Here is a 20,805-nt window from a genome sequence, read left to right as displayed (position 1 = left end):
CCCCCCCTTATTTCTTAGCCTGGCTCTGGAGCAGGAAGAGGCGGTTTTCTGGGGAATGTAGGTATAGGATGGAGGGACCCTACCCACAACCTCTCACCTGCTTCTCTGTTCGAAAAAGCTGCTCTCCCCACTGCGGCACACAGCGCCATCAGTGTGCATAGTTTGCTTATCAGAGTTATTTTGAGCTAGGAGATACAGAAGGGAGGAGATCTCACCAAAGGAATGTAGATTAGGTATTCATTCTTTCAACAGCTGCTAGATTGGCTGTTGTGTTAAATACTGAAAATCCAGGAGAGGCTTATCGGTGGGGGAAAATACTTGCACAATGCGTGGGAGATTTTTTTTATGTATATAATGGGAAGGAAACTCTTCATTCCATGTAGCTGAAGGGAGCGCATGTGAGAGAGAGCATTTTTTAATAATTCCAAACTGGGCACTTTCCTTCCTGGAACGGGAGATGGTTACAATTTAGAATCACAGAATTGTTGTTGTTGTTGTTGTTGTTATTATTATTATTATTATTATTATTATTATTATTATTTTATTTATACCCCGGCCATCAGGCTGGGCTTCCCCATCCACTCTGGGCCACTTTGGGCGGCTTCCAACAAAATATCAAAATACCGTAATGCATCAAACATTAAAATCTTCCCTAAACAGGGCTGCCTTCAGATGTCCTTTAAAAGTCTGGTAGTTGTTCTCTTTGACGTCTGGTGGGAGGGTGTTCCACAGGGCGGGTGCCGCCACTGAGAAGGCCCTCTGCCTGGTTCCCTGTAGCTTTGCTTCTCGCAGCGAGGGAACCGCCAGAAGGCCCTCGGCGCTGGACCTCAGTGTCCGGGCTGAACAATGTGGGTGGAGACGCTCCTTCAGGTATACTGGACCGAGGCCGTTTAGGGCTTTAAAGGTCAGCACCAACATTTTGAATTGTGCTCGGGAACGTACTGGGAGCCAATGCAGATCTCTTAGTTGTCATTAGAATGGTTTATTTTTGCCCTAAATGTTTTCTTGCCCAGAGTTTGTGGTTGCTTTGCATCTTAAATGTAAAGGTACCCTTGAACATTAGGTCCAGTCACAAACGACTCTGGGGTTGTGGCGCTCATCTTGCTCTATAGGCCAAGGGAGCCGGCGTTTCTCCACAGACAGCTTCCGGGTCATGTGGCCAGCATGACTAAGCCGCTTCTGGCGAACCAGAGCAGCGCACGGAAACGCCCTTTACCTTCCCACCGCAGTGGTACCTATTTATCTACTTGCACTTTGTTGTGTTTTCGAACTGCTGGTGGGCAGGAGCAGGGACCGAGAAATGGGAGCTCACCCCGTCGCGGGGATTCGAACCGCCGACCTTCTGATCGGCAAGCCCTAGGCTCTGTGGTTTAGACCACAGCGCCACCCGCGTCCCGTGTGGATTTGCATCTTAAGCATGTATTAATACTTTTGGATCTTCATCCTTGTCATTGAGAAATGCACTTGGACGGTCTGTGTGGGTTTTTCTATTCCACAGGCCATTATTATCTCCATTGTGTTCTTCCATTACTGTTCAAGCAGCCCAATTGCTGACTCACTCTAGTTGCCATGTGTTTACCCATCCATATATGTGTGTGCCAATCAACTGACTTCAGACAATACTACTTTCTCTATCTTTCCTTCATTATCTCCCCTTTTTTTAACTCTTCTTGCAGCTGATCCTGTTGATAATCCGTAAAATCCTGTTTCTGGTGGGAAATCTGGACATTAAAAGTTTTTCCAGTGTTTCATCTGGTGGACGGATTGGAGGCTCTTTTTGGGTTGCAGGCTGGTCACAAAATTGAGGTAAGGTGAAATTCTGTGTCTTAAGTGAGCTGGTTTCTTTGCAGCATCTGTCTTTATGCAAAAATGAGATTGACTTTTTTGGTCCGCTACATCCCCGAATGAGAAGAAGTCACATACAAATAATGAAATGCATATTTGCAAAAAAAATAATAATTGATTTTCTATTGATCAACAGCAAATCTACCCTGCTAAAGTACAGTGGTACCTCAGGTTAAGCACTTAATTCGTTCCGGATGTCCATTCTTAACCTGAAACTGTTCTTAACCTGAAGCACCCCTTTAGCTAATGGGGCCTCCCGCTGCCACCGCACAATTTCTGTTCTCATCCTGAAGCAAAGTTCTTAACCTGAAGCACTATTTCTGGGTTAGCGAAGTCTGTAACCTGAAGCATATGTAACCTGAAGCGTATGTAACCCGAGTTATCACTGCTACTTGCTTGCATTCCCTCTGTTACCCAAAGGTGGATCCACCATTTCCTGCAACTACTGTTGCATTAAAGAGCCCACTTATAGTATATTTTGAAACCATTAATAATATTTTTTTATTTTCTTCTTTGGCAATCACTCGAAGCCAAGTAAGATTGTCTTCCACAAACACGGTCTTAACAGTGAGTCCGTAAGTGACTGTGGAGGCCAATTGTGGATCCACATGTCCTTCCACAGTGGGGATATTGGTTTCCGGGTGGGAGTTGATCACGGTGTGGATTTGCCAAGCATGCCTTCCTCTTAGGCACGTTTCTTCCTTGTGTCCTGAGTTCAAATTTCTTCAAAGCCCATGACACCATTGGTAAAGGCTGTTCTCCAACTCTAGCACTCGCAGACAAGTGTTTCCCAACCGTTAGTGTTTATACTACATTTTTTTAGATTTGCCTTTAGACAGTCTTTAAACCTCTTTTGTTGATCAACAGCATTACACTTTCCATTTTTAAGTTCGGAATAGCTTTGGAAGACGATAATCAGGCATCCAAACAACATGTCCAGTCCACAGGTGAACTAATACCAGTGTACTGAAAGAAGCAAAGATCACCAGTGTTGAAACAACTTGGTTGGACTGGGCATGTTGTCTTTTTTTTTATTTAGACCCTCTTGGACAACTGATTGGAAAGGTTAATATATTAGCTTAATATCCCACCTTGTTTGCATGACGATACCCATAGTTTTGCGGTTGGCAGGCAGGTGAAAGCAGTGTTAGAAATTCTCCAGGCGCCAGGGGTGTTTTGCTACAGGTGCGAGTCCAGTACTTTGTGGAGATTTCTGGGTGCCAGGTTGCAAACTGACATCTCCATCGAGCCAGATGGCTTGTGCACAGCAAAAGACATGCGAAAGTCCATAGTTAATACCATTTCCACTGGGTGTGTTTCTCGCTTCTTGCCTAGTGGGACAAGTGAATTGTTTAAGGTGACCCAGAAACTACAACTAATCCAGAATGCGGCAGCTAGACTGGTGACTGGGAGTGGCCGCTGAGACCACATAACACCGGTCTTGAAAGACCTACACTGGCTCCCAGTACATTTCCAAGCACAATTCAAAGTGTTGGTGCTGACCTTGAAAGCCCTAAGTGGCCTCGGCCCAGTATACCTGAAGGAGCATCTCCACCCCCATTGTTCTGCCCGGATGCTGAGGTCCACCTCTGGGGGCCTTCTGGCGGTTCCCTCACTGCGAGAAGCCAAGTTGCAGGGAACCAGGCAGAGGGCCTTCTCGGTGGTGGCGCCCGCCCTGTGGAACGCCCTCCCAGGAGATGTCAAAGAGAACAACAACTACCAGACTTTTAGAAGACATCTGAAGGCAGCCCTCTTTAGGGAAGCTTTTAATGTTTAATAGACCATTATATTTTAATATTCTGTTGGAAGCCACCCAGAGTGACTGGGGAAACCCAGCCAGATGGGCGGGGTATAAATGATATTTTATTATTGTTGTTGTTGTTGTAGTAGTAGGAGCGAGATACAGCCAAGCAATGTAGCTGAAATCATAGAATCATAAAATTGTAGTGTTGGAAGGGACCCTGATGAACAGGCATTCCGTTGCGGTGGCCGCAACCCGGGTCTAAGGCGCCATTTGGCACCTAGCTTATATATCTGAGTTTCTAACAGAGGTGGGAAGCCATGGTTTGGCTTGTGGAGCTTGTGGGGAGGTGCATGCTGCTCATTCATATCATGGCTTCTTATTTGTAGGAAACTTGATCAGAGAGAATGGGAAGGCAAGTGAGCGTTGATGATGGGAAAGAGGTGGTCTTCAAGGTACTTGGGAAGCGATTTGGGAATGTACCAAAATGATGAAGAGATGTGCAAAGGTGAAAGTTTAAGCAGCCAGCGCAGGGACAGGAGGACTTGGGAAGCAGCAGCCAGACTTTGTAATTGTTTTGATGCAGACTTCATAATGATTCCTGCTAATGCTATTATTTTTTGGACTTAACTGTGCCAGGATACCCTATAAAACTTTAGGGGTGACACAGGGCTCTTCTCTGCTAAGTTTTAAGCTCCTACTTGCCTGTTTTGTTCATATATATTTTTGTTGTTTTTCACGAGGCTAAGATGGTTGGACGGCGCCTTGTACGCCTCCTTCCGGCGACTCCTGCAGCCAAGTTGGCTTTAAACTTATTGCTCTGCTTTCCTTTGGACCCACGTGTACCTCCATAGACTTGTGCCCTGGGGAGGCCACCGAGGTGCTCTCTAGCCTGCTTCTGAGCTAGTGCCACCAAGTTAAATATCATCTGCAGATGTTTTGTAGTTGACTTTTTGGAAAGGAAATGGTTTCCTTCTCTGTGTTGTTATGAAAAGGGGTTGGTTTCTTTTTTTGATGGAATTGCAAACTTGGTCGATTAGTGGAATGCTGTGGACATAGTGTATCTTGATTTCAGTAAGGCTTTGGACAAAGTCCCTCATGATATTCTCGTGAGGAAGCTGGTAAAATGTGCATTGAACGAGGTGACTATTGGGTGGATTTGTAGCTGATTGACTGACCGAACCCAAAGATCTAGTTACAGGTAGGCAGCCGTGTTGCTCTGCCATAGTCGAAACAAACAAACAAACAAACAAACAAACAAAAATTCCTTCCAGTAGCACCTTAGAGACCAACTAAGTTTGTTATTGGTATGAGCTTTCGTGTGCTTTTGCTATCTGAAGACGTGTGCATGCACATGAAAACTCATACCAATAACAAACTTAGTTGGTCTCTAAAGTGCTACTCCCGTATAGTAAAAGCTATGGTTTTCCCAGTAGTGATGTATGGAAGTGAGAGCTGGACCATAAAGAAGGCTGATCGCCGAAGAATTGATGCTTTTGAATTACGGTGCTGAAGGAGACTCTTGAGAGTCCCATGGACTGCAAGAAGATCAAACCTCTCCATTCTGAAGGAAATCAGCCCGCAGTGCTCACTGGAAGGACAGATCCTGAAGCTGAGGCTCCAATCCTTTGGCCACCTCAGGAGAAGAGAAGACTCCCTGGAAAAGACCCTGATGTTGGGAAAGATGGAGGGTGCAAGGAGAAGGGGACAGCAGAGGACGAGATGGACAGTCAGTGTTCCTGAAGTGACTAACATGAGTTTGACCAAACTGTGGGAGGCAGTGGAAGACAGGAGTGCCTGGCGTGCTCTGGTCCATGGGGTCACGAAGAGTCGGACACGACTAAACGACTAAAAAACAACAACAAGGTGCTATTGGAAGGATTTTTTTTTTATTTTGTTTGAACCCAAAGAGTACTCATTAATGGTTCCTTATCATCCTGGAAAATGGTTCCTCATCATCCTGGAAAAAAGTGACAAGTGGGGTGCCCCAGGGTTCTGTCCTGGGCCCATTGTTGTTCAACGTCTTTATAAATGACTTGAAGGAAGGAATTGAGGGGATACTCATCCAATTTGCAGATGACACCAAACTGGGAGGGGTAGCTAATGCCGCAGAAGGCAGAATCAGAATTCAAAATGACCTTAATGAATTGGAGAACTGGGCACAAGCAAACAAAATGAATTTCAATAGGGAGAAATGTCAGGTTCTGCACTTAGGCAGGAAGAACCAGAAGCACAAATATAGGATGGGGAACACCTGGCTTACTAGCAGTACGTGTGAAAAAGATCTAGGGGTCCTGGTGGACCACAAGCTTAACATAAGTCAACAGTGTGATGCAGCAGCAAAAAAGACTGATGCTATTCTAGACTGCATCAACAGAAGTCTAGTGTCCAGATCAAGGGAAGTCATAGTCCCACTCTATTCTGCCTTGGTCAGATCATACCTGGAATACTGTGTCCAATTATGGGCACTACAATTTAAGAAGGATGTTGACAAGCTGGAATGTGCGCAGAGGAGGGCGAACAAGATGATAAGTGGTCTGGAAACTAAGCCTTATGAGGAATGGTTGAAGGAGCTGGGGATATTTAGCCTGGACTGAGGAGATATGAAAGCCATCTTCAAATCTTAAGGGATGTCACATGGGGGAGAGAACATTCTTGTTTTCTCCTGCTCTGGAAGGTAGGACTTGAACCAATAGTTTCAAGTTATTTTATTGTTTGTTGACATTGCAACAGTGATGATCCAAGATAGACTTTTCGGGAACCTGTTTTTTAAAATATTTCACACCCAGTTTTGCAGTGTATATTTTAGAAAAGGGTCAACATGGAAAGGAACAGTGATATGTGAAAGACATGTTGATCATCTTCTGTTCAGCCTCCCTCTCCTATCCATTCTGCACTTTTGAGAACTAATATACTAAGCAGGGGTCAGCAAACCTTTCTAGCAGGGGGCCGGTCCACTGTCCCTCAGACCTTGTGGGGGGCCGGACTATATTTTGAAGAAAAAAATGAACCAATTCCTATGTCCCGCAAATAACCCAGAGATGCATTTTAAATAAAAGGACATATTCTACACATGTAAAATCACACTGATTCCCGGACCGTCCGTGGACTGGATTTAGAAGGCAATAGGGCCAGATCAGGCCCCAGGCCTTAGTTTGCCTACCCATGGACTAAGGTATGTAGAGCTGTTTGTGTTCTCGAAGCTACCAACATGAGTTTGACCAAACTGCAGGAGGCATTGGAAGACAGGAGTGCCTGGCGTGCTCTGGTCCAGGGGGTCACAAAGAGTCGGACACGACTAAACTACTAAACAACAAAAAGTCCTCGTGGCTGTGGGTATAAGGCTGACAATTACATTGGCTGCCCAGGAAATTTTCAGAAGTACTAAAGTGTGTGAGAGCATGACATTCGGGGATAAGGTGGTGAGGTGTTGTTGCTCAACGTAGCTTTCCCTCTCTCGCCACAACCAGTGAAACTGGGTGAATTTTGCAGGGTGTTTCGACCGATCGCCTTTCTGCTCTGCTGTTTTGGTGAGAACTTTTTCCTCCTCGTGGAGAGATGGAGGCTCATTTATATTCATTGGGCTTGGAATTGCTGTGATAAATAGAGGTTACTGGCGTTCTTATGAGCTGGCCTGACTGCTTCCTGGGGTCTGCAGTAGGCTGAATTCCTACGAAACTCCTTCTGCTTTTGTTCCTTTCCTTTCTCCTGCCTGCTTCGGAGCTCATTAGAGCCCACCTACCACACCTTTGAACAGAACACGGAGTCTGTGGGGACAGAATAGGAAACTGCACCCTGGAGGGTCCAGTGACTTTGGACAATAACCTCAACTTCCCACGGAAGTTTTCCATTGTCTGAAGTAATTTTTGATTGAACAGGAGGAATAACGGTCAAGTGGTGCGTGGTGGGTTGCCCCCCCCCGAAACCTTTTGCCATTGCTTGTTACATTTTGATGGGAATGCCAATTTAGATTGGGGGATAGCAAGGCCACCCACCACACATTTTCCATATCTTCTTCCTTGGCTCCAGACGTAACGGCCAGTTGGAAGACAAGCAGGGCTATTCTGGAAGTTGCAACTACACCTGAACTGCCTTACTGATTAGGAGACCTCCGTAAGTGGATGAAAACATTAGCAGGATTTTAATAACACTTGTAACAATTACTATGGATAATATAGACAGATACAGTCATACCTCATGTTACGTCCGCTTCATGTTACGTTCTTTCAGGTTACGTCCCGTGGCGACCCGGAAGTACCGGAAAGGGTTACTTCTGGATTTCGCCCTTGCGCATGTGCAGAAGCGCAAAATGATGCCACACACATGTGTAGAAGCGGCGAATCGCAACTCACACATGCGCAGACGCCTCACTGTGGGTTCTGTTCTTTTCATGCCTCTGGAACGGATCCCGTTCGCAACCAGATGTACCACTGTACAAAAATACGGACTATGAAACAACGTGCAGTTGAAAATCATGACAATGAGACCCATGGAGGGAATGGGGGAAAGTCTAGAGATTCAGAGAAATCTCTAAATGTGGGTATTTTGGGGGGTATTACAGTGGTACCTGTGGTTGCAGGATCCGTTCCAGAGACCCGTTTGCAACATGAAAAGAGTGCAACCCGCAGCGGCGCGTCTGAGCATGCGCAGGTTGCGAATTGCCGCTTCTGCGCATGTGCGTGACATCATTTCGCGCTTCTGTGCATGAGTGAGTGGCGAAACCTGGAAGTAACCCTTCTTGGTACTTCCGGGTTGCCGTGGGACGTAACCTGAAAGAACGTAACATGATATTATAATTTTGCGCTTGTAAAATCAAATTAAAATTATTTTCAAAATTGCAAAAAAGAAAGAAAGAAGAACTGCCTTCCTGAAAAAGCAGCCCTGTTCAGATACTTTTTAAAAATAAAAATGGAGTGCTCTTCACTGCACAGCAACAGAGTGCACATTTGGGGATTGACCTAGGAGGAAACAAGAACAGCCAATCTCAGTGGGGATAGTGTGTTGATGTGGTACAGAATGCTGACGTTGCACCGTGGGATCTGTGGGGGGGAAATAACATGAAAAGGCGAGGATGTGTAGCTGGGGTCTTTTACTGTTGGCCTGAGGGTTTGATGGAAAAGCCATGGATTCTCTAATGCATGGATTTGTGGGGTGTGGGAGAGTGTTGAGCTTTGACATCGGATCCAGGCCAAGTAAGATGACTGGGGGAGCGGGAAGGGGCAGATTTCAATGCCGTGGAAGCAAAAGATTCTCCTGGGCAGCATGAATGTGAGGAAAGGGAAACGGCACGGCCTCTTCTCTCTGTAATTCCCCCCCAGGGTGTCGTACAATGCACTCTCTCGCTTCCGCAGGATATCCTATTGTAGATCCCAGGGGCCTTCGTTCTGTACGGCTTGGAATGCCCTCTGTGGGGCATTCGTCCCGGGTGTCAGGCCTGCTGCCAAAACTCCCCTGGATCAGATCTGAGAATCGAGCAGAACCCCCACGAGCAAAGTAGACTCTCCTCCCTACCCCAAGCTCAGTTTATCCAAATAAATATATCAGAAGGAGCGTCTCCACCCTGGACACCGGGGTCTACCTCCGAGGGTCTTCTGGTGGTTCCCTCCCTGCAAGAAGTGAGGTGACAGGGGGCCAGGCAGAAGAGGGCCTTCTCGGTGGTGATGCCTGCCCTGTGGAACGCCCTCCCATCAGATGTCAAGAAAATAAACAACTACCTGACTTTTAGAAGACACCTGAAGGCAGCCCTGTTTAGGGAAGTTTTTAATGTTTGATGTTTTATCGCATTTCTAATATTCTGTTGTGAGCCGCCCAGAGTGGCTGGGGAAACCCAGCTACATGGGCGGGGTATAAATAATAAATTCGCATTATCATCACCATAATCATTATTATTGTTGTCATTATTATTATTATTATTATTATTATTATTATTATATCCAGTTGGGCTGATCGTTTGTGCTGTTGCTTGCATGTGGGCTCATTTTAGTCCCAAATAGGACTAATTTAGTCAGCTAGCCCTGGTGATCATCTAATGTTTATTGGATGGAGTTTTCCCCTCAACTGATTTTTGAATTCTGAATTTATTGTTATTCACGTTTTATACTGTATTTTATGCTGTTTTTTGTTGCATCAATTAAGCGTTTTAAATTTGTTGTTAGCCGCCCCGAGCCCGGTTTTCTGAACCGGGAAGGGTGGGGTATAAATAAAAATTTATTATTATTAATTTAATATTTTGCTTGCTTCTTCTCTTGAGTCCTTGTGTAAAAGTAAGGTGACACATGGCTTTGTGTCCTTGGACTGTTCTGTTGGCCTGTGGACATACAAGGGTTAGGTTTGCATTGAGAGGAGAGGAGAGGAGGAGGTTAAGGGGTGATATGATAGCCATGTTCAAATATATAAAAGGATGTCACATAGAGGAGGGAGAAAGGTTGTTTTCTGCTGCTCCAGAGAAGCGGACACGGAGCAATGGATCCAAACTACAAGAAAGAAGATTCCACCTAAACATTAGGAAGAACTTCCTGACAGTAAGAGCTGTTTGACAGTGGAATTTGCTGCCAAGGAGTGTGGTGGAGTCTCCTACTTTGGAGGTCTTTAAGCAGAGGCTTGACAACCATATGTCAGGAGTGCTCTGATGGTGTTTCCTGCTTGGCAGGGGATTGGACTCGATGGCCCTTGTGGTCTCTTCCAACTCTATGATTCTATGATTCTATGAGAGAAGAACCCTGACTTTTCTCTGTGTTGTGTTGATTAGATGTTCAGTAGAAGGACACACATTATTCCAAAGGCCTGGTGGAACATCTCTGTCTTTCAGGCCCTGCGGAAAGATGTCAAGTCCCGCAGGGCCCTAGTCTCTTGGGACAGAGCATTCCACCAGATCAGAGCCATGGCCGACAAAGCCCTGGCTCTGGTTGAGGCCAGCCTAACCTCCCTGTGGCCTTGGAACCTCCAAGATGTTTTTGTTTGAAGACCGCAAGGTCCTCTGTGGGACATACCAGGAGAGGTGGTCCCGTAGGCCATATAGGGCTTTCAAGGTTAAAACCAGCACCTTAAACCTGATCCTGTACTCCACCGGGAGCCAGTGCAGCTGGTATAGCACCGGGTGAATGTGATCCCGCGGCGAGGACTAGTGTTAGCCTCCTTCCCAAACATGCCATTCTCTCTGCTGTTCGCCTACCCAGGTGTACGCACTGCGCCGGGAAGCCAGGAATGACTAAAACGATGCTGAAGTGTGGGCACGGCGCCACGGAGACGCCAATGGCGAGAAATGTTGTCTGCCATGCATGCGCTGCCGCAGAGCCAGGAACGGTCGCGGCCCACGGCAGCTTGGCCCCCAGTCGGTTGTGATCCGCCTCCTGCTGTCAGCCCAAAACTAATATCTATAGCAGCGCTGACATGTATTCTTAATGCGATTCTTCCCCCTTGCTCCCATCAACTCGCAGGGATGACAGGAGCTAGCTTGGGACCCGAATCGACTGCGTACGGCTGCACGGCCGGCTTCCCATGCAGAGAGCTCTTGTAATTGGAAAGGCAGGAGAGGATTGCCGCCCCACCAGAGGTTGCGCAGTTGAAGGTCTGGGGTCTCCGCTGGGAAGCATGGCGGAAGGGAAGGAGCGATTGCACCTGCTGTGCTTGTGCGCTTAGAACATGAGCGAGCAGCGCACTGTTGCACTACTGTTCTGCTCGTTGGCCACTGGGGGAATGTGGGATGCTAGACTTAGGCTTTTGGGTTTCTTCTTATGTTCAGATGAAAACAGAAAAGCATCAGCTCTGATGCAAGCCCAGAGCCTGTCTGGAGCTGATGTGTGGCTGTGAAATCCACGCTTCCTAAGAGAAGTGGGTTTCTCCTACCCTCTTTTGTGGAAAAGGCAGCTCAGCACTTGACGCCTCTTCCAGTGAACCCTCAGGCAGCTGGGTCTCATCTCTCGGAGAGTATTTCATCTTCTGAATTATCTCCCTAGCAGCCGCTTCCCAGGAATAATTGTTCTTTTTATTATTATTAAAAAAATGATATTTATTGAAATTTTGCAGACAATAAAAGATTACAAAATTAAAAATAAGAAATAAAAAGGAATAACAATAATAAAAGAAAAAGAGATACAAAAATACAAAGACAAAATACATAAAAAGGAAAAAAAGGAAAAAGAAGTTAAAAAGAAATCAATATTTTCATGTCTTATATTTCATGTACTTGTTTCCTGACCTCCTCACACCCCCCTTTTTTGTATTCCAGTTCACATGGTTAATTCAGCAAATCCTTACCCTCTATCATTTATCTTTACTCAATATCTTAACCTAATATAACTATATATTTTCAACCATTGTCAATCCGTATTTACATATTCTTGTTAATCTTTTTACCAATACCGTTTATTTTCAATCCAACATCCCTTTAACATTCATTAATTTTACAGTATTTCTGCAAGTAGTCTTTAAATTTCTTCCAGTCTTCTTCCACCACCTCTTCTCCCTGATCTCGGATTCTGCCAGTCATTTCTGCCAGTTCCATGCAGGAATAATTGTTCTTGGGCTGTTGCTCAGCAAAGGGTCTCTCTCCTCTTTTTTCTTTCCTTTCCTTTCCCCCTTCTCCCCACCTCCTGTCATCGGGGGGGGGGGGGACGACGACGGCCTCTCCCCTCTTTTGGAGTTGGTGTTGATGGAATTTTCCCTTGATGAAGTCGTTTCTCCTTGGCAGGGAAGAATCGCTGCCAGGCTTAATGAGCCGGAATGACGAGCGGTGTCAGCTTAGATCAACATCCTGAATGCGTTGCGTTCTGCTTCCCTCTTGCCATTTGTCTTTCGCAGGCAAGCTCCCTTTCAGGCTGCTCCCGATTAGCCTGCCTTGGGATTTGCCTCTCTCTGTGAGGATGGGGCAAAGAGGAGACCTCTGGAGACAGCTTGACATGCGAATGTTCGCCGACAAAGCAGAGATGCGTTCCAGGGAAGCTTTGACATGAAATTTGCAGTTTGGCTGCGTAAGTGTTTGGGGGAACAAGTGTCACTGTTGGTCGGCCCCTTTGAAACTTTTTTAGGTTCCTGGGGTTCAGTGGACCACCATTGGCCTTCCCTACTGGATTTCTGCTGACCGCAAATGGGCTTCACCAGAGACAGTGCTATTCTTTTTGCAGATTCTTCCTTCCTTCCTTCCGGAAGCTGCCTTATACAGTGGTACCTCAGGTTAAGTACATAATTCGTTCTAGAGATCAGTACTTAACCTGAAAATGTTCTTAACCTGAAGCACCACTTTAGCTAATGGGGCCTCCCGCTGCCGCTGCACGATTTCTGTTCTCATCCTGAAGCAAAGTTCTTAACCCGAGGTACTATTTCTGCGTTAGCGGAGTCTGTAACCTGAAGCGTATGTAACCTGAAGCATATGTAACCCAAGATACCACTGTATTGTCTACACCGGGGACGTCCAACAGGTCAATTGTGACTTACCGGTCGATCGTGGAGCATCCCTAGTTGATCGCGTGATCCTTTTAGAAAGAAAAAGAAACCTCAGCAAATATGGTTCCGGAATTGAAACATTAATGGAGAATGTGTAAAACGTGCAGGGGAAAGCAAGAAAATAATAATAGAATCAATTGAATAATTATTAAATTATAACAACACAACAAGATGGAAGAAGTGAAATATTGAGATCACACATGGGTGAAGGGGAATGGGGGGTATATGGGAACCTATAATATCATTTGTTAATTGCGTAGTATTTACATATAGCAAAGGGAAGCCTAGAGAAATTTTTGTTGTTTAGTCATTTAGTCGTGTCCGACTCTTTGTGACCCCCTGGACCAGAGCACGCCAGGCACTCCTGTCTTCCACTGCCTCCCACAGTTTGGTCAAACTCACGCTAAGGAAACACCTTTTGACTATGTCCCCTCTGAAAGAGTCGAGGAAGCGTTTCCAAATACCAGAAAGCATTGCCAAGTGTCTTTTTTTAAAAAAAAAAATGCTATGTTCCCTTTCTCTGGATTCTTAATGCTATGGTCCAATGGGTGGAACAGTAGAATCCATCCTCTGCGTTCAACCTCCGTGGTTTTGTAATCTTTAGAAGGGCAGTTGCCCTCAAGATCCCGCTCCCATTGCAAACTGATAATATTTGTGGTTCTGTGTCATGGCTGCTGAATCGGGACAAGGGTACATCCAGTCCGGCTTCCTAGTATTCCGATGTCTCCGGTGTTGGAGGCAGAACATAGCCTTGTCCTCTGTGGAAAGACGCAAAAAGCATTTGACAAATTAAAAGCGATAATGAAGCATGAGAACGCATGAGTGCAACCAGAAACTGGAAATCCCACGGGGCGCTTTCAGGAGTGAACGCAGTAATTTGTAATCCAAATTGAAGTGTGCAGATGGGATTATGATGATCATGCGAGGTGATACCGCCTGACAAAGAGGAATCCGTTGCCTCCCAGTATTTATTGCCACCCATTAGCAGTCACAGTTTCTTCTGTGATTCCGCCGCCTTGTAGCATTTGTGTGAAATGTTAAATCCCAGTTTTAACTAAAAAAAACTCCATCAGTTACTGGTTCCAAGCTTGCGTGTTTCTTTTGCCAGTGGCTGTTCTGCAGTTGCTGTTTCTAACTGTTAATAGCAACTATTGCAGAGATTGCCAACACAGCACCTGTGGGCACAATGGTGCACTTCATAGAATCACAGAATTGTAGAACTGGAAGAGACCTTGAGGACTGCCTTCTGACGGCCTGAAGGACCTTGCCCTTGCATTTAATTTTTATCTGTGTTGTTTTAAATGAGACCATCTTGGCTGTGAGCCCTGGAAACCCTGCACCCTTTCCCATCTGGCCTGGGAGAGTGGAATGCGGACTGACTCCAGCTACAAAAGTTGGGCGCAAACAGCTGGTCTGGAGAAAACAGCAAAACCCAGGTGCTGGGTTGGGGTGTAGGAGACTCTGCTCTGGTTCCCTGTTTGACTCAGGAGGATGGCCTACTAAGGGTCTGAAGGGCCCTGCCCTTGCCTCTCTCCACCTGGCTTGGGGTGGGACTGTGGCTGCTGCTCAGCAAAGAGGGCTCCTCTTTTAATTTGTTTTTAATTTCTATCTGTGTTGTTTTCAATGAGACCGTCTTGGCTGTGAGCCCTGGAAGACCTGCACCCTGCCTTGCTGGCCCTTTCCCATCTGGCCTGGGAGAGTGGAATGCGGACTGACTCCAGCTACAAAAGTTATGACTGTTGAACAGATTCTTGGGCTGGGGTATTGTTTACGCGGGGTTGAGAGAGCTTGTTGCTGTTATTGATATTGTTGTATCTTTCGTTTTTGATCTTATGATTTACGTGGAAATTGTTTCCATTTGGTTGTGTATTTTTGGATGTGTTTTATTTATTGTTTATGACTTCTGTTATGCATGTAATCATGTAAATCTTGTCATGTTGTAAGCCGCCTTGAGCATAGTTTCAACTATGGAAAGGCGGCATACAAATAAAATGGTGGTGGTGATGAAGTTAGTCCAACCCCCTGCAATGCAGGAATCTGCAGCTGTCCTGTATGGGGATCGAACCTGCAACCTTGGCATTATCAGCCCCACGCTCTGTCATGGGGGTCACCTTAGACAGGGAATGAAGGTGGTTGCTGAAGAAGGAATTTGGCAGAATGTCCCTCTTTCTGGATTCTGCTTTTTGGCTTCTCAAGGCTCAGATTAATTCTTCTGTAGTGAGAGCTGGACCATAAAGAAGGCTGATCGCCGAAGAATTGATGCTTTTGAATTCTGGTGCTGGAGGAGACTCTTGAGAGTCCCATGGACTGCAAGAAGATCTAACCTCTCCATTCTGAAGGAAATCAGCCCTGAGTGCTCACTGGAAGGACAGATCCTGAAGCTGAGGCTCCAAGATGTTGGCCACCTCATGAGAAGAGAAGACTCCCTGGAGAAGACCCTGATGTTGGGAAAGATGGAGGGCACAAGGTGAAGGGGACGACAGAGGACGAGATGGTTGGACAGTGTTCTCGAAGCTACCAGCATGAGTTTGACCAAACTGCGGGAGGCAGTGGAAGATAGGAGTGCCTGGCGTGCTCTGGTCCATGGGGTCATGAAGAGTAGGACACGACTAAACAACTAAACAACAACAACATCCAGCCTTTGCCAATATCCTTTGGGAAAGTGAGGTGTTTTCCTTTCCTTTCCCTATTTCTTTCGGGTGGGGAGGGGACTGATCTGGGCGAGGGGTAGGGAGAGTGACCAGAGGAAGTGGGAAGAAGAAGAAGAGTTTGGATTTGATATCCCGCTTTATCACTACCTGAAGGAGTCTCAAAGCGGCTAACATTCTCCTTTCCCTTCCTCCCCCACAACAAACACTCTGTGAGGTGAGTGGGGCTGAGAGACTTCAGAGAAGTGTGACTAGCCCAAGGTTACCCAGCAGCTGCATGTGGAGCAGGAGAGACGCGAACCCGGTTCACCAGATTATGAGTCCACCGCTCTTAACCACTACACCACACTGGTTCTCAAAACTGCAAATGAGCCTGTTGGACCAAAAAACGTATCTCCTGGTTAACACCATAGTCAATTCTTTATTAGCAGGGGCTGGTGGCCACTCCATGTTAGGGCCAGTTTGTAAACCCAAGCCAATAATTGCCCTTAGGAGACAAGTCCTATTTCTTGATCTCCAGCTGTGTGTTCAATTCCTGTTAAAAGCAGGGCATCCTACAGGTGTTGCGCCAGCTTTTCAAGCAGAACAACGGTAACCGTGGGGGAAAATATCAACTGTGCCTAAATGTGCTTTGTCAGCCACACTTAGATTAGCGTACTGGGCTGGAGCATTTGATCTGTTTTTCTTCAGCAAGTTGCACTCGGGAGAGCATGAATCAGATAAGGAACAGCTTATGATCCTTGAGTTTACAGCTATTGATAGCAATCCGGGAAACTGTATTGCGGCTGCAACGCTCTGATTATCTGTAATGGAAGGAGCCCTGCTTGCTTGGAGAGTCTTGCTTTTGCAGGGACAACCCGTGCGCCGCTTCTAATCTGTGGCCTGGGATGATGGAGCCAGCCGGCTTCTGTTCAGATGCTGGCCCACTTAGCTCTGCGTCTTATAATCTCTCTTTCCAGTTGAGCTCCCTGCTGCCTTTTTAACCAGAGAGGCTGGGATTTGAGGCTGGGGTCCTCTCCATGGGAAAACATGTACTCTGCCTCTGCGGGGGGCATGGGGGCTCTTAGAAACAGGCAAGCACCCATCAGTAGTTAAGCAGATTGGCCGAGGCTGTAGCGGAGGCAATGGCTTTGGCTTCCCCTGCGCTTGACAAAGGCATTTTATACTTCTTGCATGTCAAACAGCTCTAGCAGTGGTAGGATTGCTGTGCTGGGTGGTGTTCTGCTCTTCAGGAGGTGATCTCGCAGGTTCCTGCCTTTCCTTCTCCCATCGCCACTGCCTCTGCAACTGTGTGAAGAAGCTGGGATAGTTCACATATGAGTCTCTTAATCTCAGAGTGTCAGGGCTGGGGGTTAGACTAGACGACTCTCTCGGTCCCTTCCAGCGCTGTGATTCTGTCTCCTAGGCTTGCAGTGGCTCCTGAGACTGAAGGTTTTTTTTAATTATTATTCAGTTTTCTTTTTCATTCATTACATACATCTCATATCCATAATATTTACTACACATTCCTCCCTCCTTCCACTCCTAGGCTTCCCCCAACTTCCGCTTCTGGTTTGTTTCTCCTTTCACCCACCTTCCTACCTCCTAAAAGAAAAAAAATACTAATAACATATTTATACAATAGCATCAAACCTAAAAACATAAAGATGAAAATAAGTACACCATATCATTTCTCTATCTTCTACACATTTTCTAATACTAATGATGTGAATGTTTATTTAAATCCTGCCATCAAGTCTATAGACTTTCTTTGTTGGGGCCAGTACTGAAAAGGCCCTGGCTCTGGTTGAGGCCAGTCTAACCTCCCTGTGGCCTGGGACCTCCAAGATGTTTTTGTTTGAAGACCGTAAGGTCCTCCGTGGGACATACCAGGAGAGGCAGACCCATAGATATGAGGGTCCTAGTCTGTGCACTATGTGTGCAACTTTGCCCTTACGTCAAGACAGCCGCTTCCAGCCTGGTGTCCTCTGGGTGTTTGGGGCTGTACCTCCTATCAGCCCCAGTTAGTACATCTGGAAAGGTTCTCTGAAGTCATATTGCAGCCAGAGAGACCAGGGAGTTTGGCATGTGATGGAATCGGGTATAGGGCACGGAGAATTGAAGGGGGCTTTCCTCTGCCCGCTAATTTAACCAGCCTCTCTGCACTTGGCTGAGCTCCGTCATGAAGGAAGGTCTCTGTGTCCCAACCTAGGCTCATTATTTCCCCCCACCGCTCCCCCTTTCATTGATGGAATGACTGCCAGGCTTGTTTCCAGCCGACACGCCGAGGCAGAACCTTTTCTTGCAGAAAGCCTCCGGTCTGTATCTAAGCAAGCATCGCTTTTTGTTTTTGTATTAAACAGGAGGCAAACCCCTGGAGATCGGCATTCCGTGCTGCGAAGTTGTCGAGCGGTGAGAGGAATGTGCGTCCCTTTTGACGGCAGTCTGTGGGCCTGAGCCCAAGAGCAGAATGTGAAAAGGTACAGTGGGGGAGATGTTGGGGTTTGAGGGCCCAACTGGATGGTGGCAGGGATGTCTGGGGTTCCCTGAACATAAGAGAAGAGTCAAGGTTCATGGAGGATGATTGGCTGAAATAGGACAGTTACACCTCCTGCTTAGGCCTAGGACCCACGTACCTACGGGGCCGCCTCTCCTGGTATGCCCCACAGAGGACCTTAAGGTCCACAAATGTCAACACTTTGGAGGTCCCAAGTCGCAAGGTGGTTAGATTGGTCTCAACTAGGGCCAGGGCCTTTTCAGTACTGGCCCCGACTTGGTGGAATGCTCTGTCCCAAGAGGCTAGGGCCCTGCGGGACTTTACATCTTTCCGCAGGGCCTGCAAGACAGAGCTGTTCCTCCTGGCCTTTGGTTTGGTCTCTTGTCTGACCCTTATGTTTCCCTCCTCTTATGGTCTTGATTTATCAGCTATTTTAAAATGAGGCTGCTTTTTAAATTGCAGTTTAACCTGTATTTTAAATTGGTTTTTCTTTCCTATTATGTTTTTACTGTAATTTTACTGGTGTTAGCCGCCCTGAGCCTGGCTCTGGCCGGGGAGGGTGGGGTATAAATAAAATTTATTATGATTATTATTATTATTATGCACATCCCAGCCTCTCAGTTTTCCACAGTCTATTTCTGTTGGTTTCATGCAGTGGCTCCCATCGCCCAGATGCGTGTTTGCCTAGGTGCCCATGTAAGAGTGCCCAGTATTGTAAGGGAGCATGGCAGCGGGGACCAACAGCCACAGGGAATTGCAGGTGTTTGGGATCGGGCGGCGAACTGGAATGACGGCCCAAGCCGTTCCCAAGCCTGCATTCAAAGCATATCTCAAGGCTCAATTCAGGATGTCTCTGCACTGGAGGTTCTCATGCCCTGTCTGCTTCTTCACCCACCAATTTCATCCTTGGAAGAAGGCAAGATGCCTTTTCCTGAAAGCCATTCTATGCAGACTCTCTCTGGTCCTGATCACTCGCTGCACAGGTAGCGGGAAGCACCCAGTGACATGTGAAACCCCCAACCCTTCCTCTAATAATTTGAAGACCTGGCGTGTTTTCGGGAATGAGTCACTACAGATAAGAGCTTTTGTGGCTCCCTCGCTTCTTTTTGAGCTCGGGGATCTGTTTATATCTTCAGCAGACGCTTATCAAGTGTGTAGCAATTCCGTGATGTGCTTCCACATTTGAGCCAAGCCTTTTAAGTCGTGCTTATTTAATCCACAGGGTACGCCCAAGCACCCTAGTAAGCCGCAGAATACCAATTTTTGTTTCGTGCCCTTGGGTCTGGGGTCTGATGGCTCACTGCCCCCTCTTTCCTGGCAGCGTCAAAAGTTGTGAAAGCTCCCTTTCCGATCTAGGCCTTGCATCCTTTGCTTTCCCCTCCACAGTGCATCCTTTTCTTCCTTCTTCCTTTGAAGAAGCCTCGGTGCTCAGTTCCCAAGAAGTCCCGGCCCTCTCGGAGTTCAAAAGGTTTTGCTGCTTTGAGGCCTGGTTGTGGTCTTCTCAAATCAGGTGGGGAAGGTGGTTTTGGTGGAGGAAAGAATATGCCTTCTAACGTAAAAGAGAAACGAGCCTTGGGCGATGGAGGTGAGCTGCACACATCACTCTGGATTTTCAAGTCCGCTGCTGCTGTGTTGGCTGGGATTTTACGTGGAAGCGTTGCTGTGGGAGGTGTTAACATGGAGATAAGCGCTCCTCCTTGCTTTTGCGCTGACATTGTCAGCTGGCCAGGCTCCAGCAGCTGATCTGCCCTGAAGTAAAGTGTTCCATAACACGGCTATATTGGGAATGACGAAAGGCTTGCAACGAAAGCTCAAGGGCGAAAATCTGCAGAATGGGAGGGGGAGAGAGAGAGAGGCACCGCTGTTTCTGTTGCCTCGAGCCACCTCCCCTTCAATGTGTACGCTTACCTGTCCAACGATCTGCCCACAAAGTGGGCTCCGACGTAAAATAAAACGATTGACTTGTCCTTGGGACTCGCTTGCTATGCCACTTAGACCTGCCACATTTTACATGTTTCTGACAACAAATCCATAAAACGTGGAGGGCAGGAGAAGAATGCTAAACGTGCTACAACGATGCGCCGGGGAGCTCTGATCGCTTGCAGCATTCCACAGATACATGTCTTCCCTTCACACTCTGGGTGTTTATTGTGTAGCCTTTGCAGACGCAATTATTGTGTGAAACAGCTTGGACGGTCGAGGCTTGGACTTAGGCTGTCGATGACTTTACAGGTTCTGGCTGCCGAACTTTTCAGGATGAGAATTGGGTCCATTCTGAGCCTTGCTTTTGGAACTCGGCCATGCATATAGGCAGGGGCACAAACCCTTCTTGCTAAATTTCGAGCCAATGAGATTTTCTAGGGGCTAGGACAGGGGTCTGCAACCCGCGGCTCCAGAGCCGCATGTGGCTCTTTTACACCTTTGCCACGGCTCCGGGGCGGATACTAGCGAGGGGAGGAGGCGCATTGTGCGCCCCGACACTCCCCACTGTGGCGGGCGCTGTACTGGCTGTGACGTCGCATGGGGGCGGTGCGTGCGTTAGTCACGCACCGTCCCGACGTCACCTTCCTGCCTGCTGTCAGATTGGAGGGCAGCGGCGCGCATGCTTTAAATGTCGCAATGGTTTTGCGGCTCCCAGTTTTTTTTCCCTTCGG

The 20,805-nt window shown here is 47.0% G+C and overlaps 1 protein-coding gene across 4 annotated transcripts in view; it reads left to right on the top strand.

Annotated features, from left to right (window-relative positions):
* EXTL3 (exostosin like glycosyltransferase 3) overlaps positions 1-20,805 on the top strand; it is a 172,855-nt gene that overhangs the window by 62,390 nt on the left and 89,660 nt on the right. For 3 of the 4 annotated variants that reach the window (XM_083494284.1, XM_083494282.1, XM_083494283.1), the window contains exons 2-3: positions 1,677-1,806; positions 18,018-18,134. The gene's annotated coding sequence lies outside the window, so the exon portion shown is untranslated. The remainder of the gene's footprint in view (positions 1-1,676; positions 1,807-18,017; positions 18,135-20,805) is intronic. The other variant, XM_083494285.1, reaches the window with a different exon arrangement.

This window comes from Podarcis liolepis (assembly GCF_965112155.1).
Source record: "Podarcis liolepis genome assembly, chromosome: 3".
In the NCBI taxonomy this organism is placed as follows: domain Eukaryota; kingdom Metazoa; phylum Chordata; class Lepidosauria; order Squamata; family Lacertidae; genus Podarcis; species Podarcis liolepis.
The sequence above is the reverse complement of the archived record's forward strand: the minus strand, read 5'-3'. Positions and strand labels throughout refer to the sequence as shown.